Below are 21,018 nucleotides of genomic sequence, written 5' to 3'. Positions count from 1 at the left end.
AGAACCCGCATGTATAATCAATTGATAAAGTAGTCAAATAACATTTCAAAGATATGGAAATACATAATTGAGAGTTAAGTATTCAATAAGCACAAATTTCCCTACAGATAGAAAATTTAAATAGATTACTCAACTCATGCAATGGGTATGTGTGTGAAAGCTTTCTCAATAAGGTATGAAGTTCGCTAAAATGATTTAAAGCAACTGAAAGAAAATCAATGTTAGATCAGTCAAAAGTCAAACCTTATTTTACTAGAGCCTAGCCACCCTCATCTGATACACCCCCAAGCAGCATCACTTTTCTTTTACTTAGTCCTTTTGTGACCATCTATTTCTACAATGATTTGGTCACTGACTGTTTCTTTAGGGACAAGTTTAAGAACATATTTATAGCATAAAAGCAATAGATCGTTTTAAATATCCATATGTACTAAAATTTAAATGCTTTTTATCACTTGGTGCTGCAACCTAGAAAGAATGCCAGAATTTATGGGTTCTAGTTTAAACTACGAGTTGGTCAATTTGACCATCTTAGCAAAAAAAAAATCTATCTCATAAAAATTTCCAGAAGCTAAAAAACATAGAGAAAAAAAATGTACCTTAGGGGAGCTTTGGATAATGCACAATTTTTCATCGCATCCGAAAAGTAACTGTCTATCATTAAGATGCATGGGAAAACTTAGCAGATATAAACTCTCAATCATATATAAGCATATTCAAGCAATGCACAATGAACTGAGATATCAGGTAAAAACACATGCAATATTTGAAAAGCTATCAAAAGGAAAAAAAATAAAATTCTGCATCTTCTCCACCATTTTTTATTATTTTTTTATTTTTTTATTTTTTTTATGAAAAACAATAAAAACAAGCTTTGACGGTAAAGAAACAGAAACTGAACCTAGCATGTGTGGTAAGATCAAACCTATCCTCAAGGAGAGAGGTTCAGTGTTGTGCAAATTTTAATAATTGCAAGCGCATGAATCGTATGTAGCAAAGTGTATGCAAGTGCGAGATTGTATCGACAAGGAAATGTGTAATTCCTACTTAAATGAACTTTATTTTAACCTAGTTCTGCATTTTGTATTTTTTTTAGAATCAAAGCAAAGATAAGTAAATAAGCAAAAAGAAAAGCACTAAGGTTTGGGAATCCACCAAACCAAATCAAACACTACATTCCTGCACTCTAATCCAATTCAAATGTGTTTGTTATTCAAGTTCTTTAACAATAAATTGTAAAACCATTTGATGAATCAAACTCAAAGATAAATCACAACAATTATCCCTTTGAGATCAAATCATCTATTGTATCTGTTTGTCAGACAAATCACAATGGATATCCATTCTCAAAGAAATCAATCGATGCATCCATCAGTTGAAACACATCAAATATCCACTAAACAAAAATAAAATATTCAATCTAAAGACGTGAATCAATAAATTGAAATAGAACTTGAATATAATTTTATAAAATATCGAATTTACAAATATCATGACAAGAATGTAGGTGTTATCAATGATGAGGTTTCATCCTCGACCTTAGTTGAAGATTTTAGGCTCTCATGACTAAAAACATCGAACAAACTTGTAATGAAAACAAAAAAATAAAAGAAACTAAAGAAATGGAGAAGATAGAAAGACAGAAATTAAACTAAATTACAAAAGAAAGAAAAGAGCTGAAAACATGCTCTCAAAAAATGATGTGTATATACAATGTTCTATGAATAAGTGGTGCCTATCATGGGGTTTTTATAGCAAAACATTAGGTTAAACCCCATATTTTCAAAATGGCACCTCTACCCCTCAAAACCCATAAGAGAAAATAATGCTAGGGTTGTCAAAAAATATGAAAATGCCGCCTCTACCCTCATGGTCACAAGACGTGCACAACTTCTCTTCACTTTCAAGAGAAAAGAACAAAAATAAATATGCCCTAGGGTTACAAAAGGAATGAAAATTACGCTTTTACCTTTGAAGTTATAAGCCAAAATTGAAGAAGAAAAATCAGAGCTGGGTTTTGATGCCCAAGTGCACTCGATCGCACTAAAGTGGCGCTCGAACGCCTAAGAGCTCGATCGCACTCAAGTGGCGCTCGAGCGCCTATCTTGAATACCAATTCTACTTCTAGCGCCGTGCTTGTATGGGCTCTAAAGACTTCTTTTCCCGCTTTTCTGTAATTCCACATAAAAACCGTTATTTTCCTTTAATGACCTGTAAATAGCTAAAACACCAAACTAATCAAAAATATTAGAATATAACAAAACTAAAGATTTAACAAATGCAGATTAAGGGGCTCAAATATACAATATTTGGCACTCATCATTCAGAATTACCAAGATAGAAAAGTAGCCCCCCGAGGTGCTTTTTATGTCATCCCCAAATAGTACCTGTAGAAGTTTCTCAAGACAACACGAGAAAACAATGGGGATAAAACAATAATGGTTCCCACATTTCAAGGCAAACAAAATATGTCATGGAGAAAAACAAAGCAATGCAATCAAACCTGATGCTCAAGGATTAGGAACCAAAACCCAGGCATGTGTACCCTTACAATCTAGGTGAGTCCACTCCCCCTCAAGGGGTGAATGGCTTCATCCTTTTTGACCCCTACCTACCTTCCTAGTGGTGGTTGTTGATAGGCTTTCATTTGCTGGTCCATCCACCTTATCATGCTCTCTATCAACATAAGGCAAACCCATTATGATTGGCAGGAACAAATCTCTGTTGATGCCACTGATGCTGCGGAGCTTGACGCCGTGGAGCTTGGTGCCTTGGATCCAAATGCCATGGAGCATGATACTAGGGAGTGATGAGTGCAAAAAAGTGTATATTTGGACCCCTTAATTTACATTAGTTAAACCTTTAGCTTTGTTACTTTCTGATGTTTTGGTTAGTTTTAGTGTTTTTGCGTTTTGCATGGCAATAAGAGAAAAATGACAATTTTCAAGGCAAAAATACATAGAAAAGCTGGATTTTCAGAAGTGCTGAAAAAGTAGATTGATCGATTTTAAAATCTATCGATCGAATTTTTTGCGGGACAGAAACCCTAGCTAACTCTATAAATACGTCTTTTTCTCATTTTCTCAACACAAGGAGCCGCGGCAGAGATCGTTTGGGCGCCCCCAGGGGCCGATTTTGCTCTAGTTTAGGGTTCTTGGGTGATTTTCACCTAGAACATCCTTCCTTTGTAAGTTTTCTTTGATTTTAATACATTCTTGTAGTTTATTTATGCTTTCCTTAGTTATGTGTAACTGAAATTTCGTCTAGGGTTGAGGATGGAATCTCACCATTGAATAGAAACTGAGTTTCATTGCTTGTTTATGCTATTTGAGTTTATGGGCTTTGATTTCTCATTGTTCTACTCCGATTTTTGAGATTATTATTGGATATCTCTTGTGATTTCCGGATACAAGTGATGATTTGATATGGTTTCATTAAATTGATGGCTTTGGTTTTCATGTATGTTGGATATTCATTGTGTTTCATTCTATGGATACATTTGATGATTTGGTTGAAACTAGATATCTTTTGTGATTTGTAGAAGAATGGATTCATGGAATGATTTAGACTATTTTTGAAGCAAAAGTAGAACATACCTAAGATTTGCATTTGAAAGTCTCAAAATATGTGTGATGAGCATGAGATTAGGTTGTTGTGATTTGGTGAGTGTGGATTCCAAAACCCTAGACCCCTTTATTTTCATTATTTTTGTTTATGTTTTCTCTTGTTAAAAATCACTAAATTTGGAACTAGGTTAAAATAGGATTAGTTTGAATAGGGATTAATGTTCACAACACAATTTCTCGTGGGATCGACCTCGCACTTGCAAAACACTATATTGCAAACGATTCGTGCACTTGCGAGTATTAAAATTTGCACAAGTTTTTGGCGCTGTTGCCGGGGAATTGTTTTGTTTGTGGAAATTGATTTTTGTTTGAATTGATTCTTTTTTCTACTAGTTTAGATAGATTTTTTCTTTCATATATTTGTTGTTTTGTTTCTGTTTTCGTTAAAAAAAAAATAAATAAATAAAAAAAAAAAAAAATTGTGTTCCTGGTTCTGTTTCTGCACTTTCTGAGTGCCCTGCGAAGTCGATCGATCGAGTATCAATTCGATCGATCAAGAAAGCATTCGCCCTATATAAAGTCGATCGATCTAGAAGTAATTTGATCGATCGAAACTCGATCGATCAAACTTTACTTCGATCGTGCGAATTTTCTAAGCAGCAGGAAACCCAAAAAAAAAAAAAATGGCGCGCTTTTTAGTTTATTTTGTTAATATTCTGTTTCTGTTTTATATTATTTTATTGTTTGTTTTTCTTTGATTAATTTATTTTAAAAAAATAAAAATATTGGTTCATATCTTTGATGGGATATTTTCTTGCTATATGGTGTAAGTGAAACATGAGTTTTTACTTTGATAATTATTGTGATTCTTCTGCACAACATGCTTCACCTAGTGGTAGGACACTTGCTCCAACCAACTACCCTTACAGTTTCAACCCACATGAACCATGTTCATATTGCTCTGATCCTTATCATAGTGCTAGTAGTTGTCCCTCCTGGGGACAATTCTGCAATCTTTTTTATGAGCAAATGAACCCCAATTTCTCTAGTCCAGGATTTGATGCAAATCCCAATTTTTACAACCCGAACTGGAGCAATCATCCTGATTTCTCGTGGCAAGCTCAAGCCATGGGAAATTGTGCACCCCAATTTCAAGAACTGCACCATCCTGATTATCCACAGTTCGATAGCCAATCTTCCCATCCTTCATCCTACAATTATCCAGCTTCTTCCTCACAGTCCACTTTGGAAGACACTCTCAAGGTCTTCATAGAGCTCACAGGCCAGGCTATTAGTGACATGAAGAATGCTACTATGGAAAACACTCAAGCGATTGCCAGGATAGAAGGACAGATAGAATATCTGGTTGATGAAGTCACCAGAATAGAGGAAGAAGAGTTTCAAAGCCAGCTAATGGCCACAAGGTATTACGTGATTGATGAGGATGATTTCAACATTTCTTATCATGAGCATGCCCAGGCCACCGCCACACTTGGGAGTGAAGGAGTTTTTGAGGAAATTGCTAATGGACCAAGTCTGGAAGATCCTTTTGAAGAGAGCGATGCTCAAATCGAATTTAACCTAGACTTGGTACCTGAGCAAGAAGAGGCTTTATTGGATCCCACTCCTGAGACACGACCTGAGAATGGGGAAACCATTGAGATATCACTCCTCAGCACATCTTCTTCAGCGGCTGAGTTTGAAGGGGAAGGAGGAGAGGAGCACTTTGAGCAAGCAGCGCCCCCGTCAAATCCAAAGTCATCCAATGGCAAGAAAATGAGTATTGAAGCTCATTCCTTCATCACCATCCCTCTTGAGACATTTCATGAGCCCCAAGCTTCAATTCTTCAATGTCTCAAAGAGCCATCTTATGCCAAAACTGTCAAGGATCTATGCACACAACCGCGCAAATCTAGGAACCATCATCCTAAGAAGATCCTTCGAAGCAAGCAAGTGGGCTACATAAGATGGCGAAACATTCCACCCGAGGGATATCAAATTTTAAAGAATAAAGGGTGGAAGGGATTGGTTGGACATCCACATGATCGGGGAAGGCGCTGTAAATTTTCTTTTACCTTTTTGTACAGTTGATTTCTTTCATTTTATTTCTATTTTCTTTTCATTTTACTTTTATTTCTAACAGCAATTAACCTTTTGATGTGTTGTTCTTGTGAGAAAATATTGCTGTTAGTTTTTGTTGACAAGTGTTTTGGTGTTTATGTTTGGGGGACGCCTTGACCTTTCACACCTCGATGTTTCCGTATTTCTGGTAATGTATTTCTACACTACACATTGCAGACAATGTGTAATTCAAGTTTGGGGGTATGGAAAAACATTCTGTCCATTTGTTTGTTTGTTTAATTTTTCTGTTTGTTTAGTTATTTTTAGTTGTCTTTTTGTTCTTAAAATGTTTTAATTAAAAAAAAAATTGTTGTTGTCAAGTTTGAGTTAAACCATAACTGTGGTTTGCATTTCATTGGTTTGCTTAAAGTTTTGAACACATCATGTCTTTAGGAATCTGAATCTTTTGACTTATTTTTGGGCTAGTGAGACTTCACTTTTTTGAGTTGAATTATCACGAGTACATTAGCATGTAATCTGTGGGGTATGAATTTGTGCTTAATTGTGTATTTTGAGAATTGTTGGATGAATTATTGATAAATATCCTTGGCTTACAAGATATTTATATATATATATATATATATATATATATATATATATATATATATATATATATATATATATATATATATATATATATATATATATATATATATATAAAAAGGATCATTTTGAGTTTTTCACTGAGTAACCGGGCCTCTTGCCTCACTAAGCATTGAGTGTTCGCGTCAAAAGGTGAGAATTTCAATTTGGTTAATTGTATGGCTAGTTTGGCTTCGTAGCCTTTCTGACTTGAGTAATTAAGCCCTTATGGATGTTTCTACATCTAGTGCCCTAAGACCATCTGGTTTGGGAGCCATTGGCCCAACACTCGTTACATGGGTCAATTAGAAAGCTTAAGGGAGCCGAGCATTGCACAGCCAACATATAAAATATATATATATATATATATATAAATAAATAAAATAAAATAAAATAATTTGCATATCTTGCCTTGGTTGTTTCATTTGATAGGGATTCCAGTGACTTTTGAAGTACTTATCTTGAGATTAAAATGAAACCTCATAATTGCATGTTGATTTCACTCTACACTTTTGAGAAAATGTGATGTATTTATTGTCCATTAATGAGTGATTTGATGTTGGATCCCCTGTTGATGTTTATGATGGGGTTTGTCTTTTTAAGCATGTCAATGACGTATGAACCATGGTTTGTGTAAAAAATTATTTCTTATTGACAACACAGTGTTTCAATGTTTGTGGGTATCATTTTTGGTAAACCCTCACGAGACTTCACTCGTCAACTAGGGAGTCCTAGGGGTTTAAAAGGCTTGTTGTATATGCTAAATGCAATCGTTTCTCCCACGAAAGAGGACTTATGTTTCATGCTTTGATTTTGTTTTGCTAAGGGACTAGCAAAATGTAAGTTTGGGGGTATTTGATGAGTGCAAAAAAGTGTATATTTGGACCCCTTAATTTACATTAGTTAAACCTTTAGCTTTGTTACTTTTTGATGTTTTGGTTAGTTTTAGTGTTTTTGCATTTTACAGGGCAATAAGAGAAAAATGACAATTTTCAAGGCAAAAATACATAGAAATGCTGGATTTTCGGAAGTGTTGAAAAAGTAGATCGATCGATTTTAAAATTGATTGATCAAATTTTTCGCAGGACAGAAACCCTAGCTAACTTTATAAACAATTCGTGCACTTGCGAGTATTAAAATTTGCACAACAGGGAGCCTGATGCCGGGCCAGAGGTCTAGTGTCGGATGTAGCTTGTTTTGGCAAACTCCTTATTGACCTTTGATCTCTGACCTTTGAGAAGTGAGCAATGAGGTCGGATGTGACCACTTAAACCATAGTGGTGGCATATAGGAGGCCTTCTAATGGTAGAAGGCTTCTAAATGGCCTTTGTAATAGCCTGGACATCTCCACCAATTACTTCATCTCCTTTATCCATGCAGGAGGATGGAGGCACGGGGACTGTGGGCTTGACAAATATGGTCTTAGAAGTAGAGGGGATATCAGAGGAAGAAGCTACATACCCAAGTCTGATTTTATCAGTTTGACTCTTCTAGATAGATAGCATGTGGGTAAGCTTCTCATTAGTTACCCTCTCCAACTGTAGTTCTGTCTCCAATAGCTTCTCCTCTAGGTCTTGAATTGAAAAATAGAATGACTTCTAATTAACCTTGTATGTGTGCTCAAGTGTGCAACAAAATATCAAAGTGTGGAATTTAAAAGAGACAACTATTTTGTTAACGAAGTGGAAACTCAATTAAGAGAAAAACCACTTCGAGGCAGCCAAACCTCGGAAATCCACTATCAGAAGACAAAGCTAGTACAATGATAGTAACACTCACATACCCTCATGCATCAATCGTATCTTGCACTCTGACATGTAACCTCCCAACCAAGTCTTATACTTGAAGGGGTCTTCTATGGATTCCTTTACCTTAGGGATCCTCCCTAAGATAGACTTCACATGAGCAAAGTAACCACACACCAGCAACCCTTAGAGAGCTAGCAGATCTTCACAAAGTCTACCTAAACACCTTCTCTAAGTAAAGAAGAATTCAACACTGAATTCATACAAATTACATGCCTAGAGGCCTCTATTTATAGGATAAGAAGACCTAAATCAAGTCTATCTCTAATTTCTCTAGGCGACGTCTGGACGCAAGCTAAGGCCGTCCGCATGGTGAGCTGTGCAACCGGCTTTCCATAAAGCGCTGAAAAGCTTTCTTGAATAAGGCTGCATCCAGATGGTGTTGCCCTAGAGTCCGGACAGTTGCACCTCTGCTGTATGAAATTATCATAATAAGGACCAGTGTCTGGACGGTGTTGCCCTGACGTCCGAACGGTTGCAATTCTTCTCCATGTCTTGCCTTATCAAGGATTGCGTTCGAACAGTGTAGACCTGTCGTCCGGACGGATGTAGCTGTCTTCCCATATACGTTTCTGCAAAGGAAAACCTAATTCTCCTCGTACTTTGACTAGTGTCTGGACGATATTACCACATCGTTCGGACGGATACACTGGAACATTGGAATCTTCTCGAACTTTGAAGAGCATTCGGACATGTTGCCATGACGTCCAAACGGGTGCAACCTTGAACTATTCGAAGCTTCTCGACACTGATGGGTGTCCGGACACATGTATGGGCCGTACGGATGTAAACTTAGGATTCGACTTTTCTGACTTGGAATCTGCACATAATTTTCTTTGACTTTCTTGAAGCACATATCTGAAATGAAGACTCTGAAATAAACGGCATCCCTAATTATGTAGCAACATTACATAAAAGTGATTTTGTCAAACCGAATGCAGCCAATCACAAACTAACATGAATTTTGAGTAGCAAGGAACTCTTCTCAGTCTGCAGACTATTTAGGTCATGGATGTGCTGCTTGCAAGTCTCCCTCAACTTCAAGAACTCTACATAGAGGACTTTATAGGCCTCTTTGAGTTCTTCCCAGTCTTCATCATTGTGCTTAGAGTAGTAGGATTGAGAATCCTCCTGGTCTTCATGTGGAGCCACAAAGGATAGAAATTTCTGACCTTCAGTAGGAGTTTCTTTTTCTTCTTCTTCCGACTCATCGCTGAGAGTCGCATTGTAGGCCTTCCCTTTACCCTGCTTGAGATTCCCACAGCCAGCTCGAATATGTCCAATGCTTGAGCATTCAAAACATCTGGGACCTCTCGGGTCCTTCTTCTTAGCTTCTTCAGGCTCAGATTCTCTAGGGCATTCTTCAGTCTTTTGGTGAACTTCTTCTTGAATTTGTCATTCTTCATTAGTCTCTCGAAGTTCTTGGCTAGCATTGCCACTGCATCTTCTTCATTATCAAAGTCTTCCTTAGATGAGACTCTGGCCTTCTTGTTTGATGCCTTGAGGGCGTCTTTGCCTTCTTGACTAGAGGCAGGGAATACTCACAAGTTTGAAGAGATCCCACCAACTCTTCAATCTTCATCTCTTCTAGATCCTTTTTCATCCAAGACTAACTTCCCAAAACTCACCATCGAGTTTCTAAGGTCGCTGATCTTAGTGTAAAACTCCCCAAATGTCTATTCTTCAAACATGTTAATTTCTTCAAATCTAGAAATTAACATTTGGAGCTTGGTAGATTTAACAAGTTTTGTGCCCACATATGTTTTTTCTAAGATTTGCCATGCTTCTAGAGTGGTTTCACAGTTTGAAATTCTTACGAATTCAGATGGTGAAAAAGCTTGACATAGAGCATGGAGGGCTTTATCATTAGCAAGTCATGCATTTTTTTGAGGAATTAGTTTGATAGTTGTGTCCTCTGGCTTAGTCCAATCAGATTCAACAATCTGCCAAACATCAATGGATTTTAAAAAGAAACGCATATGAGCTTTCCAATAGCCATAGTTCGTGACATCAAAGGTAGGAATAAAATTAAGATTTTGAGACATAGCCATAATAAAATAGAAGTAAAAAAGAATCACACTCAAGAAATTAATCTAAATAGAGTGTACTAAGCTTTGATATCAATTGAAAAATAAATTGACTTCTAATTTAACAGTGTGTGTGTGCAACGTGTAATAAAATATCAAAAGTATGGAATTAAAAGAGACATATATTTTGTTAATGAAGTGGAAACTCAATTTAGAGAAAAGCCACTCTGGGGTAGCCAAACCCAGGAAATCCATTATAAGAAGACAAAGCTAGTACAAAGGCAGTAACACTCACATACCTATATGCAGCGATAGTATCTTGTACTCTGATGCATAACCCAACGTGAATGCCTCCAAACCAAGTCTCCTACTTGAAGGGGTCTTCTATGGATTCCTTTACCTTGGGGGTCCTCCCTAAGAGATTTCAACACAAGCACAGTAACAGCACACCAACAATAGCTTGAGAGCTTGCAAATATTCACAATATCTCCCAAAACATCATTTCTAAGCTATAAAGAATTCAATACTGAATTATGGTAGAATACATGCCTAGAGGCCTCTATTTATAGGCTAAGAATACCGAAATTGAGTTTGTCTTTGAATTCTCTAGGCGGTACCCGGACGGAAGCATTGAGCGTCAGGACGGTCTTTCTGTGCAACTAGTTTTCCAAAACGTGCTCCACACAATTCCATATTAAGGCAGCGTTCAGACGGTGTTGCCCTAGAGTCTGGACAGTTGCACTTTGTCTGCACGTAATTGTCATAACAGGACCGCGTTCGGACAGGATTGTCCTATCGTCCGGACGGATGTAAAGAGTATGCATGCAATTTCGTTATCAAGGATCTCGATTTTCGGACAGTGTTGCCCTAGCGTTTGGACAGGTGCAAGCTGTCTTCCCACTTTGTGTCTGTGAAGGAAAGCTAGAATATTCTCTGAAAAATAAAGTGACTTCTAATTTAACCGTGTGTGTGTGCAACGTGTAATAAAATATCAAAATGCAGAATATAAAATGAGACAGATATCTTGTTAATGAAGTGGAAACTCAATTAAGAGAACAACCAATCCGGGGCGGCCAAAACTAGGATTTCCACTATTCAGAACACAAAGCTAGTTACAAAGTAGTAGCACTCATATACCTCTAATGCAGTGGTCGTACCTTGAACTCTGACGCGTAACCCAACGCGAATGCCTCCCAACCAAGTCACCTACTTGAAGGGGTCTTCAATGGAATCCTTTACCTTAGGGCTCCTCCCTAAGATAGACTTCAATACGAGCACAGCAATAGCACTACGGCAACGGCTTGAGAGCAAACTGATCAGCACAATAACTCCTAAATTATACTCTCTAAGCTCTAAGGAATTCAATACCGAATTCTTACAAATTACATGCCTAGAGGCCTCTATTTATAGGCTATGATGTGAAGTTTAATTGTACTCGCAAGTGCACGAATCGTTTGCAATAAAAGGGTTTTGCAAGTGCGAGGTCGATCCCACAGGGAATTGTGTTCTTGAAAACAAATTTATGACTAAATTAATTAAATCTTAACCTAGTTCCAAAAAAAAGTTTGATTTTTTATAAAAAGAAAAACAACATAAAGTAAATAAAGTAAAATAAAATAAAAGAAAAGGTACTAAGGTTTTGGAATCCACACCCACCAAATCATAGCAACATATTCTCATGTTCATCAATACACATCCGAAGTTCTCACCATACAACTCTTATGTATGTTCTACTATGCTTCAAAAAATCATTAAATCATTCAATTAATCCGTTCTTTGTACAAATCACAAAAGATATCCAGTTTAAACCAAATCATCAAATGTATCCGTAGAACGAAACACAATGAATATCCAACGTTTTGATAAATAAAAACCGAAGCAATCAATTATGTGAAATTATCTCAAATCATCAAATGTATCCTTGAATCACAAAAGATATCCAAGAATCATTCCACAAATTGAAAAGAAGTAAAACATAGGAAAAATTAAACCAAATAAAATCGGATAGTATAAACTTACATGAAAATATTGTTGCTCTTCAATGGTGAGGCTTCATCCTCAACCTTAGTTGAAAAATTAGCTACACATGACTATGAAAAATAAATCCTAAACTAAAGAAAAAACTAAACTAAAAAGAAAAGAATATATTTGGTCTCTAGCTTCTCTCCCTTTTTCTTGAGCCTTAGAGGTCTATTTATAGGGAAAAAACAAATCTTAGAAGCCCTAGAATTCCTAGAAAAATCGGAGGTTAGTCTCCTAGTTTGAGTAGGAGACTCAAAACACAATCTAAGAAGGAAAAGGACTCCAAATTCGTCCAGATTTGCGGCCTTTTATTACAGGGAACTTTTGGCATAGCATACATCCGAATTAGGAAAATCCTATTTCATAAGGATTTGTATAAAATTGAGTTAGCTTTCCAAGGCCACTTGATTCACCTTAATCGAATACTTGAGCTGAACGTTATGGCTAAAATACTGTGACATGTGCAGAATCTGAATTCTAATCTGATTTTGACTCCGATTGGAGAAATTCCGATTTAGTCATTTCCTTGATTTGGTTTAACATACCCACATTCTCTAGGTCTTCTCAAAGTGTGCTTTCTTTCACCTTAAAGCTATTGTTTTCTCTCAATGACCTGCAAAATACTAAAATACCAAAACTAACCAAAAACATTAGAAAATAACAAAACTAAAGGTTTAGTAAATGCAAATTAAGGGGTCCACATATGCAATATTTGACACTCATCAGGCTACAAAATATCTAAATCGTGTCTAGAACGATTTTCTCTTGGCGGCGTCCGAATGATAGCTGAGAGCATCCGAACGGCCAACTGTGTAATCGGCTTTCCAAAATCGCTGATATTCTTTCCTGAATAGAGCCGCTTCCGAACAATGTTGCCCTAGCGTCCGGATGGTAGCACTTTAGCTACACGCAATTTACATAATAAGGATTGGCATCCGGATGATGTTACCCTGACGTCCGAACGATTGTAAATCTGCTCCATGTCTTGCTTTATCAAGGATAGTGTCCGGACGGTGTACACTTTGAAGATTTAAATAGACTTCTAATTTTAACAAGTGTGTGCAAAAGGGTACAACAAAATATCAAAATGCAGAATTAAAAGAGACAGATATATTGTTGATGAAGTGGAAACTTAGTTAAGAGAAAAACCACTTCGGGGTAGCCAAACCCAGGATAACCACTATTCAGAAGACAAGACTAGTTACAAAGCAGTAGCACTCACATAATCTTATGCAGTGGTCGTACCTTGAACTTTGATGTGTAACCCAACACAAACGCCTCCCAACCAAGTCACCTACTTGAAGGGGTCTTCAATAGAATCTTTTACCTTAGGGCCAACCCCTAAGATAGACTTCAGTTTAGCGTAACAACAGCACACAACGGCAACAACTTGAGAGAAACTAACTCAGCACAATAACTCTAAAATATAACTCTCTAAGTACTACGTAATTCATACCGAATTCTTACAATTCTCAAGCCTGGGGGCCTCTATTTATAGGCTATAGGTTCAAATGACAGTCTGGCTTGAAATACCTAGGCGTCGTCCTAACGGTAGACATAAGGTGTCCAGACGGACAACTGTGCAATCGGCTTTCCAAATTTCTCTGAAATTCTGTCCTAAATTGAGCCGCGTCCGGACGGTGTTGTCCTAGAGTTTGGGCGGTCGCACTTTAGCTGCATGCAATTTCCATATGAAGGCTTGGCGTGTTCGGACCATAGCATCTGTCGTCCGGACGGTTGATCTGATGCACATAATTTCCATATATGAAGCTCGAGCATCCGGACCATGAAGATTAATGTCCAGATGTCTGGATTTTGAATGCACCGCTTGCCTTATGAATGAAGGTGTCCAGACGGGAATCCACATCGTCCGGACGGTTGCACAAAAACTTGTTGTGCAAATATCTACCTAAATAAATAGGCAAATACTTGTACGTTTTACTTGCAAGTGCACAAGATCAAAACAATAGTATAGCAGGCAAATACGAGATCATTCCCACGAGGATTGGTATAAATTGTATTTAAAGAGAAATTCCTAAAAGCGATATGTTGAATAAGACAGGATAAAAGATTGAATTAAAAATACTATGAAGAAAAGGTAGGGCTTCGATATCCACCACTAATCATACTCAAATAAGATTTGCAATATGCACAATACTACAATCATAACATGATGCTTAATGCTTACCAACCACAAGGGAATGGTATCTTCTCCTAAAGCTATTGATTTCCCTAAACAACGAGTTAGGCATGGTATCTACTCTAACTATTTTCTTCCTTGAAGGATTTAACATGGTATCTACTAAGTTGTTCTTCAAGAAAGCATAAATCTATGGAAATCGGTAAACACACTCAGATTGAAATATGGTATCTATTCCAGTTGTCTTTATGTTGATTAATCCAAGAACCTGTGTCGGGGTTCTTCCGTTACTCTATTATGCCCAGGACTCGGTCATCCAAATTGACATAAATAACAAATCCATACCACATGCATATGATGGCCAAACATAAACATGCGAGGAATTCAAGAAACTAAAATTAATCAAGTTAAACATCAATATATAAATTGTAGCAAAGCAAATTGAAAAACTTAAAAGACATTATTAGGGCTTCAATCGAGCCCTAACTAAAGTATTAGTTACAACTAATATAAACTAAAATTATATACATACATAAAATAAATAAAGGAAGAAAGAAAATAAAACTAAAAAGAACCTCCTTTTTGATGTAGCCTTTGATTCTTCCTCAAAACTTGTGTGTGTTTCTTCAAAGGCTAGAGGCCTATTTATAGGGATTAGAGAAGCTTTAGAAGCTCTAGAATTCCTATTACAATTCTAAGTAGGTTTTCTAGTCCAAAAAGAATAATTACAAGTCTTCTCCTTTTCTGAAATTTCTATCCAAGTAGGAAAAGGATTCCAAAATTCGTACAGATTTGCGGTCTTTTATTACGGGGAGATTTTGGCATGGCAAACGTCCGAATTAGGAAAAACCTATTTCTGACATATTTATTACCTTTCTTATTAGCTTTCCAACACCACCACTTTTGTTGCAATATGATACTTGAGCCGAAAGATATGATTAAATTACTGAGACGTGCTCATTCTGGATTCTTTCCAAAGATAACAAATTTTTGCCAACTTCTCTTTCCTTAAATTCAAAATTGATTTGGAGTTTGAATCTATCCAAAAGTGAGTTTGCTGACTTCATTATAATCTTGGAATTTAATCGGTTTTTCATCTAAAACCTGTAAAATACAAGAAAACACAAAAACAACACAAAACATCAAATTATAACAAAACTAAGAGCTTAACATATGTAAATTAAGGGGCTTGAATGTATAACATTCAACACATATCAGCTGTCTTCCCATATCTGTGTTTTGGAAAGAAATCCCATAGCTGATCGAACATTGAGTGTCGTCCGGATGCAAGCTGGAACAGTTCGAAGCTTCTCGACACAAAGGAAAGTTCAGACGGAAAGTTCTCGTCGTCCAGATGGATGATGCTTGGACAGTTGAGTGTCCGGACGGATTATCACATTGTTCAGACAGTTGCAAGGGAACCAAATTTAACTGCCTTGGAATTTGCACAGTGCCTTTTTGAAGAACAAAATAGAAGTGTAGACTCCGAAAAAAGCATCTTTCCTGTATAAAAGCATCATTACATAAAAGTGATTTTGTCCAACATAATGAAGCCAATTATGGCCCCGTTTAGTAATCCCCCTCCCCTCCCGTCCCCTCTCCTTATGGGGAGATTATTTTTGTTCAGTGAAAATAAAAAGTGATTGATGTGATATAAAGTAGAAAGAATTTATATGGAAAAGTAGAAAATTTTTGTATTGTAGTGGGTTTTTTTATTTAAATAATAATAAAAAATTGTTGATGTGATATAAAAAGTAAAAAAAGTTAAGAATGTTTTGAGTTGATGTTTTTTGGGATAGGTGAAAATAAGGGGGAGGGGGAGGGGAGGGGGAGGGGAGGGGGTTATTAAATGGGGCCTATACACCAACAAACTCTCCCTTTGGCCATTCTAGGACAAAAATCACTTGACTGGTTAAAAATACAATCCCGGTCTAAATCAAATATTACTCCCCCTTTTTTGTCACAAAAGGATAGAGAGTAAAATAGAGTAATGAGAAAAACCACCTAAAAATTACTCCCCCCAAATGTCTCAGAAGGACAAGGGTAAAAAGAGTAATAACATCCAAGAGTTATAATGATTTAACAAATTATCGACGAAAAGAAGGATAAATTGTCTCAAAATTACAAAAAAAAAAAAGGGTACACACATAAAAAAAATCAAGATGCCTCAACCATAGATGCATCGTCCTCATCATCACTGCTGGACGGATGATGATGCTTGAGACCTCTTGGATGTCTAGCTGGGCTGCTCCACATGGAGGTTAATAGAGTGAACCTCCTGCTGCATACACGAAATTGCCAGCTACATGGAGTTCATGCTGCCTTGAAGTGCAACCAAAGCCTCCAATATTTAAGCATAGCCAACATCCTACTGTGGAGGTGGAGGAGTAGTCTGAGAAGAGGATGTCATATTAGGTACTGCTACATGAATATGAGGGGGTTGTGGATCATCATCTTGATCATCTCGTCTCAGATGGGCATTAGACTTCATCAGAGTTTGCTTGCTCACGGGGTTCTGAATCTTCATCTCGGGCTCGCTAGTGACACCGATGCCTGATTGTAAAATGTTTTGAGTGATCTAGCAGCCAAAGGGGAGGCCAGTATTGCCCTCCTTACAGGCCTCCAGGATAACTCCCAAAATATGCTTGCATAGGCAGAAGGGCAAGAGCAAGCACACGACATAGACAAATTGTGCCTTCTTCAGAATGAGGTCACTGCGCCTAATAACAGGCCATATATTGTGCATGATGATCTTGGAAAGCATGTTGTGCGGAGCAGACAGGGCACCAATCTTGATGGTAGTGGCACGCTCCTCACCTTGAGGGACAACTTGGAAAAATTCTCTGTGATCATCTAGAGAAGGAGGCAAGACTACCTCATTATATGGGCTGGCAGGAAACTAGAGTACGGGTACCCCAATGATCTGGCTAACAACCTGAGGATCAACCATAATACTTTGCCCATCAATGATAAACTGTAAGACAATGCCATTGTCATCATTTTGCACGACCTCAAGATTGGCATAAAAAAGTCGAACCAATTTGGTGAGGACTACATAGGCACAGTTGTGGAGGTAGCCCCAGTGGTAGGTCTGGATAATATCTTGGATACTATCAAGAGGAGCCACCATAATATCTGTGTTCATTTTTGTGTTGGCTGCATTCTGTTGCACAAAATCACTTCTATGTAATGTTGCTGCTTTCACAGGGATGCTGCTTTATCCAGAGTCTACTCTTCAGCTATGTTCTGCAAGACGATTCTGTGAAGTTTTCAAGGAAGTTTTTTTTCGGTTCCCTGTCAGCCGTCCAGACGACGTGGTATTCCGTCCGGATGCTCACCTGTCAAAGCATAATCCGTCCGAACGACGAGAACTTTCCATCCAGACGCCCATCAATGTCGAGAAGCTTCGAACAGTCCAAGGTTGCATCCATCCGGACGTAATAGCAAATTGTCCGGACTCTCTTCAGAGTTCGAAAAGATCCCAGTGTTCCAACGCATCCGTCCGGACGACGTGGTTATACCGTCCGGACACCATTCAGTGTTTGACAAGCATTAGGGTTTCTGCCTCAAGACACAGTTATAGGAAGACGGCTGAAACCGTCCGGACGATGTGTGATCCTGTCCGGACGATGTTCTCTATAAGGCAAGACATGCATACAAAGTTCAACTGTCTGGACGGCAGTCTTCCTGGTCTGGACGATCAAGCTTCATATATGGAAATTGCATGCACCAGTTCAACCGTCCGGACGTCAGCCTTTAGGGTCTGGACGCTCAAAGGCTTCTTATGGTAATTACGTGCAGCCAAAGTACAACTGTTCGGACGATATGGCAACACCGTCTGGACGCGGTCTTGATATGGAAGCTTTCAGCGCTATTTTGGAAAGGTGGTTGCAGTTAACAGTCCAGACGCTCGGTCAAGCCGTCCGGATACCCTCCGGTATTTTGATCATAACTTTTTACTAAAGTATCAGATTGGGACGAAATCAGCATCGTTGGAAAGCTAACAAAAAATGCTATAAATTGACTATCGGATGGCCACCGTCTGAATGGAAAAATATGGCGTCCGGACGGCCCTGAGAAAATTCTAGAATTACTTTTTGGACAAGGAAAAAGTTACCCGTCCGGACGGCCAAGGCTCTAGTCCAGACGCGCGTGCCTCAGAATCCATTTTTAACTCAAATTAGGGCTTCTAAAACCTAGAAATAAGGGGTTCTAGGCATGCATTCAATACAGAATTCGGTGGTGAATTCCTTATAGCTTAGAGAGGGTGTTTAGGGAAATATTGAAGATCTACTAGCTCTCTAGCTTTGCCAGTGTGTGATTTGATCAACTGTGAAGTCTATCTCAGGGGTTAGCCCTAAGGTAAAGGATTCAATTGAAGACCCCTTTCATGTAGGAGACCTGGTTGGGAGGTGTTCATATTGGGTTACACGTCAGAGTTCAAGGTACGACCACTGCATCTGGGGTATATGAGTGCTACTACTTTGTAACAAGCTTTGTCTTCTGAATAGTGGATATCCTGGGTTTGGCTGCCCCGGAGTGGTTTTTCTCTTAATTGAGTTTCCACTTCATCAACAAAATATTTGTCTCCTTTAATTCCGCATTTAATATTTTGTTGCACACTGTTCACACACACTTGATAAAATTAGAAGTCCATATAGTTTTTCAATCTGCACGAATGACGTTTCGTTCGGCAATAATAGTTCTATCCATAATTTTGGCTCCCAGGGCTACCAAATCTCCTTCTATCCTCTTTCGGACTCTGCGTTGTTGACTACCAGTAGACATGTTTTTACAAAAATAACCAACAAGATTTGCCAAAAATAATCTCAAAAAGGTTAGATTCTTGTTAGTTCCAGAAGAAAATCTGGCATTATAACGGCAGTAAAATGGACTTTTTCAAAAATTACAACTAGCACATATCACAATACAGTCCAAAATAATGCCAAAAAATATATTCCCTACACAGTAGATATCACCAACATGCAACATAGAATCTCAAAACATATTCCCAAAAGATTCATTATTCTAACAGTTAGCAAAACACTGAAAAGAATAAAGAGAACTTGAAGAAGTACCTGGATTGGAGAGAAAAATGCACAAGAGGACAAAATAAGTCGAGATTATGCAAAAACCCACAAGAAAACACGCACTAGAAGACAAAATGTACTAAAAAATTGAGTGAAAACAAAAGAAGATGTTGCGGCTACGGTTTGAGCATCGATTTAAAACCTGTGGGGTCCCCTTCCGGATGGATCATTAACTCGTCTGGACGCGAGTTACCACATAAGCATGCGACAGGCCGCGCACGTCCGAACATGTATCCTGACTATCTGGACACCTGAGCCACATTCATTCGGACGCAAGGAGAGGCCGTCTGGATGCTTCGCACTAAAAAAGAGAAACTGAAGGAAAAATTGCAAAAAATAAATATTTTTCCTAATGTCAGCTTCAGAACACGCATGTATAATCAACTGATAAAACAGTCAAATAGCATCTCAAAATCATGCAAAGATATAAAAGAGAGTTCAGATTTCAATCAGCACAAAAATTTCCTTTAGACAAAATGAAAATTATTGGAGTTCTAATTAACTATGTGTGTGAACAGTGTGCAACAAAATATTAAATGCGGAATTAAAGGGACAAATATTTTGTTGACGAAGTGAAAACTCAATTAAGAGAAAAACCACTCCGGGGCAGCCAAACCCAGAATATCCACTATTCAGAAGACAAAGCTAGTTCAAAGTGGTAGTACTCACATACCCCTGATGCAGTAGTCGTACCTTGAACTCTAACGTGTAAACCAACATGAACGCCTCCCAACCAGGTCTCCTACCTAAAAGGGTCTTCAATAGAATCATTTACCTTAGGGCCAACCCCAAAGATAGACTTCAGATTAAGCGCAGCACACACAACAACGACTTTAGAGAGATCAACTCAGCTCAATAATCTCATAATATAGCTCTCTAAGCACGAATGGAATTCAATACCGAATTCTCGTTGTTCTCAAGCCTTGGGACCTCTATTTATAGGCTGACGATTCAAATTAGCGTCTAGCTTGATAAAAACTCGGCGTCGTTTGGACGAAAGTCATAGGCCGTCCGGACAGACAATTGTGCGACTGAAATTTCAAAAATTTCGTTGAAAATCTTTCCTGAAATGAGCCGCGTTCGGACGGTGGTACCCTATCGTCTGGATGGTCACACGTCCGCTACAAGTAATTTCCATATAGAGGCTTCGCACGTTCAGACCAGGAGGATGGTCGTCTAGACGGCTGATCTGATGCACGCAATTTCCATATCTGATGCTCGCGCGACCGAACCATGATGACTGGAGTCCGGACGTTTGGATTTGAATTGCGATACTTGCCTTATGGATGAGCGAGTCCGAATTGTGGCAGTAATCTTCCCATATCTGTGTTTTGGAAAAAAATCCTGAAGGTTTGGTCAAACACTGAGTGTCATCTAGACTTGCTGCTGAAATGTCTGGATGGATGCAAGCTAGAGCAGTTCAAAACTTCTCGACATAGGGGAAGGTCCGGAAGGGAATCCACGTCGTTCGGATGGATGATGCTTTAGTCAGATGGGCGTCCGGACGGTATGACACATCTTCCGGACGGCTGGCACTTAGGACAGATGGGCGTCCGGAAGGTATGACACGTCGTCCGGACGGCTGACAGGGAACCAAATTTTCTGACTTACAAATTGTGCAAAATCTTCTGGAAGCACTTCTGAATAGCGGAATCCCTGTTAGAG

This window comes from Alnus glutinosa, chromosome 7, assembly GCF_958979055.1.
Source record: "Alnus glutinosa chromosome 7, dhAlnGlut1.1, whole genome shotgun sequence".
NCBI classification, from domain to species: Eukaryota; Viridiplantae; Streptophyta; class Magnoliopsida; order Fagales; family Betulaceae; genus Alnus; species Alnus glutinosa.
This window is presented reverse-complemented; position numbering follows the sequence as displayed.